General features: G+C 42.8%; 1 long non-coding RNA gene across 1 annotated transcript; it reads left to right on the top strand.

Moving 5' to 3' along the window:
• The first annotated feature begins 4771 nt into the window (after positions 1 to 4771).
• On the top strand, positions 4772 to 8903 carry LOC114006298 (uncharacterized). The gene is made up of 3 exons (XR_003548035.1): positions 4772 to 4872; positions 7474 to 7534; positions 8805 to 8903. It is a non-coding gene; the product is annotated as an uncharacterized LOC114006298 (long non-coding RNA).
• The last annotated feature ends 719 nt before the right edge of the window (positions 8904 to 9622 follow it).

Raw genomic sequence — 9622 nt, 5'->3', positions numbered from 1 at the left:
CCCTTCCGGCCAAACATGAAGTGTGATTATGCATGGCAATATTTGTTTTCTGAAGTCAACTGCCTCTGATAATTCCCTTTAAAAATGGCTCAAAATTGTCTTACACAATGCTAAGGTCATTTGAAAACTATTAGAAGGTAAGCTGTTGGGATGGTCCATTTCTCCCTACTATGCGTGAGTCTGAACCCTGACTCTGAAAACACTAGCCAAAAAAACTTTCATGAGACTCAGTTTTCTCATCTGTAAAACAGGAGTAAATTACACGCCTACCTCAAACAGTTGTCAGGTCTAAATGAGTTAATACATGCAAAGCACTTAAAACTGTGCCTGCCACCTACAAAGGCTCTATAAATTACAAGTATTGTTACTACTTTCTTAAATATTGGTTTATCAGGTGTTTGGTCCTATTACTAGGTTTTGGTTGTTGGTTTTGTTTTTATTTTGCTGTAGGGCATGTGCACTCATCCAAGAGAGAGACAGTGAGAAAGAAGATGAGAAAGCATCCCCTGGGAGGTGGCCACGTTGCAATCCCTTCTCCTCTATTCTCCTCTTGGGATTTTGGGCACATATGCACACGTACCCAGCATGTTCTTCAAGCCACAGGGTCCAGGACTAGAATCACTCAGTTGGTCATGTGGAATCCAGTCACCTTAATCACCATGCCACTGGCTGGCCCTAGTCTTGTTACATTTATGTATAGAATAATGAGTAATATGATCCTTTACTTTTTAAATGAGAGAAATGTGATTCAAAATTTCTTCAGTCTAGGAGAGCCAGAAGGCTGGTGGCTAAGGAGGCTGAATCCCACATGGCCAACAGCTCAGTTCAAGTCCCAGACTGAGCAGCTTGAACAACATACTGGGCATGTGTGTGTTCATCTCCCAAATCCTAAGAGGAGAATAGAAGAGAAGGGATTGCAGTGTGGTCATCCCCCATGGGGGTGCTTTATTCATTTTCCATCTCTCCCTCTCTCTGACTCTCTCTATGAGTGCATACACACTATAGCTAAAATTAACAACAACAATAGATAAAATTAAATTTTCCATCTCTCCCTCTCTCTGACTCTCTCTATGAGTGCATACACACTATAGCTAAAATTAACAACAATAGCTAAAATTAACAACGCTAAAAGCTTCAGGCTAATAATAGGATCAGCTAGCTGAGAAATCAAAGTGCAGTGGTAACTTCAGGTATGGCTAGATCCAGGATTAAAACAACGATGGGAAAGCTCTGTTATTCCCCTACATCAATCAGTTCTGCTGCTTCTTTGGTGATGAGCAGTGATAGTGTCTCTCCATAGGATGAGCAGTTTGCCCATTGGCAGCTGGATGACACTCCCAAGCCTTAACCACAATTGCACACAATTCCAGAGAAAACCACCCTTCAGCAGACATGAAGAGTTTGAGTCACATGTGTGCTAAAAGTGATAGTAGCCCAGTGCCTGATTATGCCGTGGTGGGTTCAATTTATTTATTATTATTTTTAAAAATTTTCAGATGAATTTCACATTTTACATAAATTCCCCATCATGGTGTATGGCGCTTTCTTTCAACAGAGAACTTTCTATTTTTCTGCCTTTCAAATGTTTCTTCAACTTGCACCTCACATTTACCCTCCACAAACTATTGACTACCAGCCACAATGCCCCCTTATAGTCTCTAGCATCCTCACCCAACCTCTCCACCATCACATCTTCAGATCTCTCAACCTCCCCCACAGAATGCAGACACTCAATACAAACTTGAGAGGGGATATACTGTGTGTGTCTTTCCAAGTCTGGCTCACTTTACTCAACATTAAGTTTTCTATATCCATCCACTTTGAATCAAACAAAAGGCTCTCATTGCTTCTTTTAGTTGAATAATATTCTATAGTATATATGTGCCACAGTTTTCCAATCCAGTCATCAGTTTTTGGACACTTAGATTAGTTCCATGTCTTACATATTCTGAATAAATTCTGCAATAAACATGGATATACAAGCATCTTTTCCAACTGAGTGTTTTCTTATCGTTTGGGTAAATACCAAGGAGTGGAATTACTGAGTCATATGGTAGTTCGACTTGTAGGTTGTTTGTTTGTTTTAAGAGAGACTTTTGCTATAGAGTACATGCCCTCACAGAGAGACAGAGAGAGAGATGGAGAGACAGAGGCAATAAATCATCCTTAGAGGGATGGCCATGCCACAATCCTTTCTCCTCTTAGTACTTTGGGAAAAGACACACATGTGCCCAGTGTAAGTTTTAAGCCACAAGATCCAGGACTCCAACCATGGTTGACTACATGGGAGTCCAGCAACATAACCATTAAGCTATCTACTGGTCCCATGACTGTAGGTTTTTGAGGAATGCCCACATTGTTTTCCGCAGAGCTGTACTAATTTACATCCCTACTAACAATGTAAGAAGGTTCCCTTTTTTGCCACAGCCTTGCCAGCCTTTGTCATTCTTTAATTTCTGATCCTAGCCATTCTAACTAGGGTCCAACGTCATCATGTTGTGGTTTTAATTTGCATTTTCCTTATGACAAGAGACTTTGACCATTTTTTCATATGCCTTTTGGCCATGCATAAGTCTTCTTTGGAGAGCTATCTATTCAATTCATTTCCCCATTTTATAGTTGGATTATTATTATTTTTTTTTTATAGGCAAGTTGCTTGAACTCCCTATATATTCTGGATATCAGTCCCTTGTCTGAAGAATAATTTGCACATATCTTCTCCCATTCTGAGGTTTGTCTTTTCACTCTAATTATTGTTTCCTTTGCTGTGAGGAGATTTTTTAACTCAGTTTAACCTCACTTGTCTATTTGGGATTATTGCCTGTGGGTCTTGGTGGGTTCATTTTCAATATGTGTTAGGATATGCAAGACCTGGGGCCAACCGGCATGTTTGAAACTCATGGCAACAGTGTCTGATTCATGACAACAATGAGTCAGTGAGCCAAAGAAGAACCTAATGGCATGATTAGACTCGATCTGTAAGTAATGGGGCAATCACCTTTTTCAGGGAGTGGGAAAAGGTGTGGAGATTCTGCTTTGAATGAATTGTCTCACTGTGCATAATGTAATTTTTAAAAGGTAAATGCATCTCTACTATGAGACAAAATGAAAACAAACTTCGATAGAGCACATAGAGTCCACACCATTTTGTGGAATTGCTCCATGACAATCTTTTCTTGGTTTCTTGCATGGAATGAAATGTCACTGAGGCACAGAACTGCTGGCTAGAGACTACCTTTCCCAGCATCCATTGCAGCTTGGTATGGCCACGTGATCATGATCTTACCAATGCAGGTTGAGTGGCCACATCAACGAGGTAGATCTCACATGGCCAACTTAATCTCACATGGCCAACCCCACAGCTCGAGTGCTGGACGGTGTCTTGAGATAACACACCAGGTACATGTGAGTGCATGCCCCACATCCCAATGGGTTGGAGAAACGGAGGAGAAGAGATCATGGGGTGATAAGCACAGAGTTTTTCCCCTTTTTGTCTGTCTGTTTCTGGCAAGTGCATATACCCTGTGGAAACTTTTTTTTTTTTAAGTTTGTGAAACAATGAAATTCAAGTGCAAGTTTCTTTGGGTTCGAAAACATTTTGAAATCCATGAATCATTTTTTCACAATAAGCATTTTCTGTGAACCTTTTGAAGACCCCTTGCATAAACACATGCATCACAAGGACGTGGCCTGTGGGATGAAGGAGCAACAGGGTCCCTGTGTGGCCACATGCAGCTGAGCTGTCCTGCCATTGTGAACTGCCTGGGCTGTGATCAGAAAGAACAGAGACTCTTTCCTCTTTAAGGCACTGGACATTTTTTTAAAAGATTTTGCCATAGGGCACGTGCACTCTCCTAAGAGAGAGACAGAGATAGAGAGAAGAAAAGTGAGAAATCACCTCCAGGAGGGATGGCCTCTCCACAATCCCTCTTCTCCATTCTCCTCTTGGGATTTTTGGCATGCATGCACATGCACCCGACGTGTTTCAAGGCACCAGGTCTGGGACTCAGACCACAGTTGGCCATGTGGGAGTCCAACATCTCAAACACCACGTCATCTGCAGGCCTGCCACTGCATTTTTTTAAAAATGTCTTTGTTGTACAGCCTTTATCCTATAAATACCTTGAGTAAAAGTAAGTAGACAATCAATATTTGCTAGGTAAATGAATAAATGTATGAGTAGCGTGTAAGTGAATGCATATTTCCTCATGTGGCTGGAATAATGGAGCATCTTATATTGTCTTATGTTATTTGTTTCTGGGACATCATGTCTCTGAAGATGACTCCCACTTGAACAGGATCAAACTGACTTACATTGTGTCTGGATAGGAGTGCCAGCTGCAGAGGGACAGAGGGCCCATCTCTGTGGCACACAGCTGCTGGGAGAGGCTGAGAAGCCAGGGGAGGCACTCTGGCCTCCAGGTGCTCTGGGCAGTGAATTCAAGTGCATCACAAATGCTCATCTGTCTGAGAGTTTTAAATTTAAAAAAATGAAAGAAAGTGTAAGTAAAAATAAAGATTCAGCACAAATGTGAAGTCTGCTCTTTGTATGCTTATGACACTTGTTGTGTGCAATCCACATTTGTGTCACTTCTTAGGGATAAGTAGCTCCTTGTGCACGCTCCGTTTACAGTGAAGAATAAATGACCATTGTAATTACTGATATTCTCTTCCCTGTCACCTTTTACCCCATGAACATTTATTGATCATTCTAATAGACACAGAAAAGAAAACTGTTGCAGAAAGTTAGTAAATGGTCTTTTCTGGATGACAGGTGTTTTGACCAAACCCCTGCAAGAAAACCTGGAGATTTCTTGGAAGAATACATTGATTGTTAGGAGGAAGGCGGACACTGAGCCAGCGGCCAGCAGGGTATGTTGGTTTTATGACATAACAAAGAAGACTATTTAAATGTTCCAGATTTGTTAGACCCCAGAGTCTGTGTAAATATTATCATAGGCTCAGAGATCATGTAAATGTGCATGACAGAATGACAAGCAAATGACTTCCGTAACTAGGGGAGGCACAGGCTACTTATGGGAAGGATAGACCAAGTGCTGAGATTCTGCTCATCTGCTCCTAAACCATGATTGGTACTAGTTCTTTCTAGAGAGATTTTTACTATAGGGTGGATGTGCTTGCCAGATAGATAGAGAGACAGAAAGCAAGAAATCACCCCCTCCCAGGGGGGATGGCCATGCTGCCATCCCTTCTCCTCTTGGGATTTTGGGCATGCACGCACACACCTGGCATGAGTTTCTAGGTGCGGAATTCGAACCACGGTCGGCCGTGTGGGAGTCTAGCGACTTAACCATTACACCATCTCCTGGTCCCAACTGCTGCTAATTCTAAACTGTAAACTTTGCTATGGGGCGCATGTGTTCGCCAGAGAGACAGAGAAAAATGGAGAGACAGAAAGCAAGAAATAGCCCCCCAGGGGAGATGGCCATGCCACAATCCCTTATCCTCCATTCTCCTCTCGGGATCTTGGGCACGCACGCACACGTACCCGGCATGAGTTTAAGCTGCTGGATCTGGGCCTCGAACCACAGTTGAGTACATGGGAGCCCAATGACATTCCCATTGTACCATCTGCTGGTTCCAATCTTTAAACCACTGCAATTTAGTCTTCTTTGTTTCATCAGTTTTCTTAAATCTCCACCGATATGCTCAGCAAAGCAGACTAAGGTGTAATCAAGTGTGTGTTGAAGCGTGCACACATGCAACTCCAGTCTTAAATGAATTTCTTGTTATATGGAGGGGTCACCAAGATGAGGCATCAAAGAAGGCATTTCTAGAACAGCAATGTCAAACTAGGGTAAACAGAGTCCTGGGACCGTGGATTGAAAGAAGAGAATCCGAGACTATTTTTTTCCCAGGAAGTGAATGTGCAGCTCTAAGAATAAAGTGGTGGAAGCTGCCAGGTAGCATGGCAGCTAGGGTGTTGGACTGCTTGTCTGCTTGAGGCCTGGCTTTGACTCTTCCTGGATGAATGCATATTCAAGCAGATCAAATGCTTCATTCTCTCTGACCCATTCATGGGAAATAATGCTCCTCCCTGGAGCCCTGAAGGTCTTTGGAAATACTCCTTGGCCACAACGCATTCCAATTATGCACGTATGTATTGTAAGTCTACAGTAGTCTTTAGAATGCCAAACATGAAGGTTTGGTCTTTGGATGATGTCATGATTGAAAAGGAAAGGTGTAAGCTGCCAGAAACATTCAAAACGGAAATCTTGAACTTGTCTCTCAAAAAAAAAAAAAATGTTAAAAAAAAAAATGTTTAAAGGGAGGAGCAGAGAGTCAATTCAAAATTTCCATGTACTTAAAGCGATCTTCAAAAAACTCATGAGAAGGGCTGGCAGGTGGTGTGGTGGTTAAGAGTGATGCTGGCAGGTGGCATGGTGGTTAAGGGCACTGGACTCCCACATGGCTGACCACGGTTTGAGTCCCAGACCTAGTGGCTTACTCTCTCCGGTGTGTGTCCCACACCTAGCGGCTTACTCTCTCTCTCTCTCTCTCTCTCCCTCCCTTTCTAACCAAACTGAAAATAAATAAATAAATAAAGTTAAATAAAATCATTCTTTTTTAAAAAAAAAAAGTTCATGGAAAATAAATATGAAAAAAACTATGCATGGATTTTATTTTTTGGCACCAACATAAATCCATATTTAACTCCATTTTCTATGATTTTTTTGAAGTTCTCCTACATTTTGCCTCCCTTTTTTTCAGAGAGATTTTTGCTATAGGGTACTTGTGCTTGTCATAGAGACAGAGAGAGACAGAAAGACAGAAAATGGAAATCACCCCCAGGGGGTGCTGGTCACACCACGATCCCTTCTTCTCCATTTTTCTCTCAGGATTTTGGGCATGCACACACACACATGCCTAGCATGAGTTTTAAGCCACTGGGTCTGGGATTTGAACAGCGATCAACTATATGGGAGTCCAGAGACATAACCATTATGCCATCTGCTGGTCCCTAGTTCAGTAATCTTAATGCACACTCACAACCTCCTGTTCACCACATACCCTCCCCATTCTCTCTCCTCTCCTGGCCCCAGGAGACATTTTTCTCCCACTTTCTCATCTCTTCTCTATGAATTTCCTATTACTAGATCTACTTAGCTTTGGACTGGCCCTGTAGGACAGCAGTTAAGCCCTGTGCTATGGGAGCCAGATCCCACATGGCCAACTGCATGTTGAATCCCAGTCCTGGTGGCTAGAAACACATGTTGGGCATGTGTGCATGAGTGCCCAGAATCCTGACAGGATAGAGAAAGAGAGAGAGAAAGGATTGTGTGACCATGTCCCATTGGGAGGTACTTTCTCTCACTCACAGGCAATAAAAAGAAAAAAAATCTCATGAACATATATTCTCATAAAGTCATAAAAATTATTATTTTTTTTTAGAAAAGACCTACTTACCTTCTCCTCTAACTTGTTTGCCTCCTCTCATCTGCCTTTTTTAAGGAACCCATCACAATTTTCTGCCTCCCCTCAGAGAGTGTTTTGCACCAGAAGAAGCCCCCTGGTGAGTGGACCAAGAAAGCGGTCTCCACATCTAGAGTAGGATCTGGGGTGGGTGAGGAGCAGCATGGGGACATTTCTAGCTGGTCATCTTTGACCCTGTCACACTTGGGAAACAGCAAGTCATTGTGTGAGAACCACTTTTGTTCCAGCTGCTGCTCTAGTAAGCCCACCTTCCCTCAACTCTAGAAAGTGGGTCTTTCAAGAAGAATCCAACTCAGAGATTGTGTGACTCCACAGAGTCCTTCCCCACACTCTCTTCCTTTCCTCAGCTCACATCGCCTCTCACCAAGTCTTCTAACTAACCTGAATTCCCCACGGTCAGGTACCATGTCTCACTCTCATTTAATTTGTAGAGCCTCAACTGGAGCTAAGAACATTAAAGCCCCTGAGCCTAATGCAATGGCTTCATCGTACCTTCAACACAACCCCAAAGGAAGCCATCCTTGTCCTACCCCATCCACGGGAGCCATGATTTTCCTCGCTCTTCATGAATGAAGCCACAAGGTTCACACCTGTCAGGTTTCTCAGAATCCTCAGGCAAGAGTTGGGTAGACTTTTGCAAACATCTTTTCTAAACTTCCTATTTCATTCATGAGGAAACTGAAGCCAGGGAGGTCAACGATCAAGTCAATGACCTTCTCTGGCGCTTTGCCCATCATTTTGCACAGCTCCTTACTGAAGGTTGCTTGCACATACAAACCAGGAACTTGGCACTGACATTGTCAAGGTAGTTTGCAAGGTAGTGCCATGTGAACCTATTCCCAGCAAGCCATGGGGCTTACTGGTTATCTTTCAGCATAATTTTCCAGTAAGTTTTATGCTCTATCACCGAAGGCAGGATAGAAGGAATAAAAATTCTCCTTCAATTCCGGGAGAGCCATTTGACTCCTCATACATTTATTTACTTATCCAAAAAAGGAAAGAGCACCGACCCCCGAGAATCAAGGAGACTTGTGTTGTAAGTCCTGACTCTGTACTTGGTCCTGCAACTTCCTGAATAGCTGACAGCTGATTTTGACTCAGGACTCCCTGATGACCTTCAGTAGACTGCACAGCAATCTAGGCTGTTTCTACCCAACCTTCCCTTTCTCTTCCCTTTACTCATGTTCTCACAACTCTCCCAGCCTCACCCTACCCCCCCTCCACCACCACTTTGTCTCTGGGGCTTTCTTTAATAAATATATGTACCTTTAATCCTGTTTTGGCATCTGCTTAGCAGATTAATAAAGGGTTCAAACCTACCTTTTCAGACACATTTCTTTATTTTTCAGATTGATCTCAAGGTCTTCAATCATGTATCCATCCCCCTGCCCAACCCAGAGTCATGTTCATGTAACTAGTATTTACAAGATTGTCCGTCTTGGGCCAGGCACCTTGGCGAACAGTGATGAATGAGCCAAATGCATCTCCTGGAGCCTGCATCATGGTGTGGTGTTCCTCTGCTCTTCTCTCTTCATCTTGGAGTCCTACTTCTTCTTCAAGAGCACCCACCACCTGAACTTTTCCTAAGTCTCCTCGGATCCTCCCAGCCCAGGGTCATCTAGCATCCGTAGAACCTCCCTAGCGCTCATGACATATATTGCTTTATGTTACATCTTGTGTTTCTGTATTATCTCTCCAGCTTAAACATCTGAGGATAGGGGCAATCTTTTGTATTTTCCTGTGCTGAAGCATAAACAGCATGCAATAAAAATCTAGCATTTATTGAGTGCCTATTAGTTTCCAGAGATTTACAAAGCCTTGAGAGCAGGCAAGTGTATTAACCATGTCTTTTATTTTCTGTATTCTGAAACAGATTGACATCTGTTGATTGACACACCACAGGGGGAATGGCCACACTGCAATCCCTTCTCCTCTATTCTCCTCTCAGGATCTTGGGAATGCACACCCATGCGCCCGGTTTGAGTTTAAGCCACTAGGTCCAGGACTCAAACTACAGTCAACTACATGGGAGTCCAGCGACATAGCCATTACACCAACTGCTGGTCCCTTCCATCCTCTTAATACCTTTACAATGGCTTACTAGATTTTAACATGTGAATTTTGGTAGAGACATTCAAACTAGAGTCTCTGACCTAGCAGCTTAAAA

The sequence above is a fragment of the Tupaia chinensis genome, unplaced genomic scaffold, assembly GCF_000334495.1.
Source record: "Tupaia chinensis unplaced genomic scaffold, TupChi_1.0 Scaffold146907_1, whole genome shotgun sequence".
In the NCBI taxonomy this organism is placed as follows: domain Eukaryota; kingdom Metazoa; phylum Chordata; class Mammalia; order Scandentia; family Tupaiidae; genus Tupaia; species Tupaia belangeri.
The sequence above is the reverse complement of the archived record's forward strand: the minus strand, read 5'-3'. Positions and strand labels throughout refer to the sequence as shown.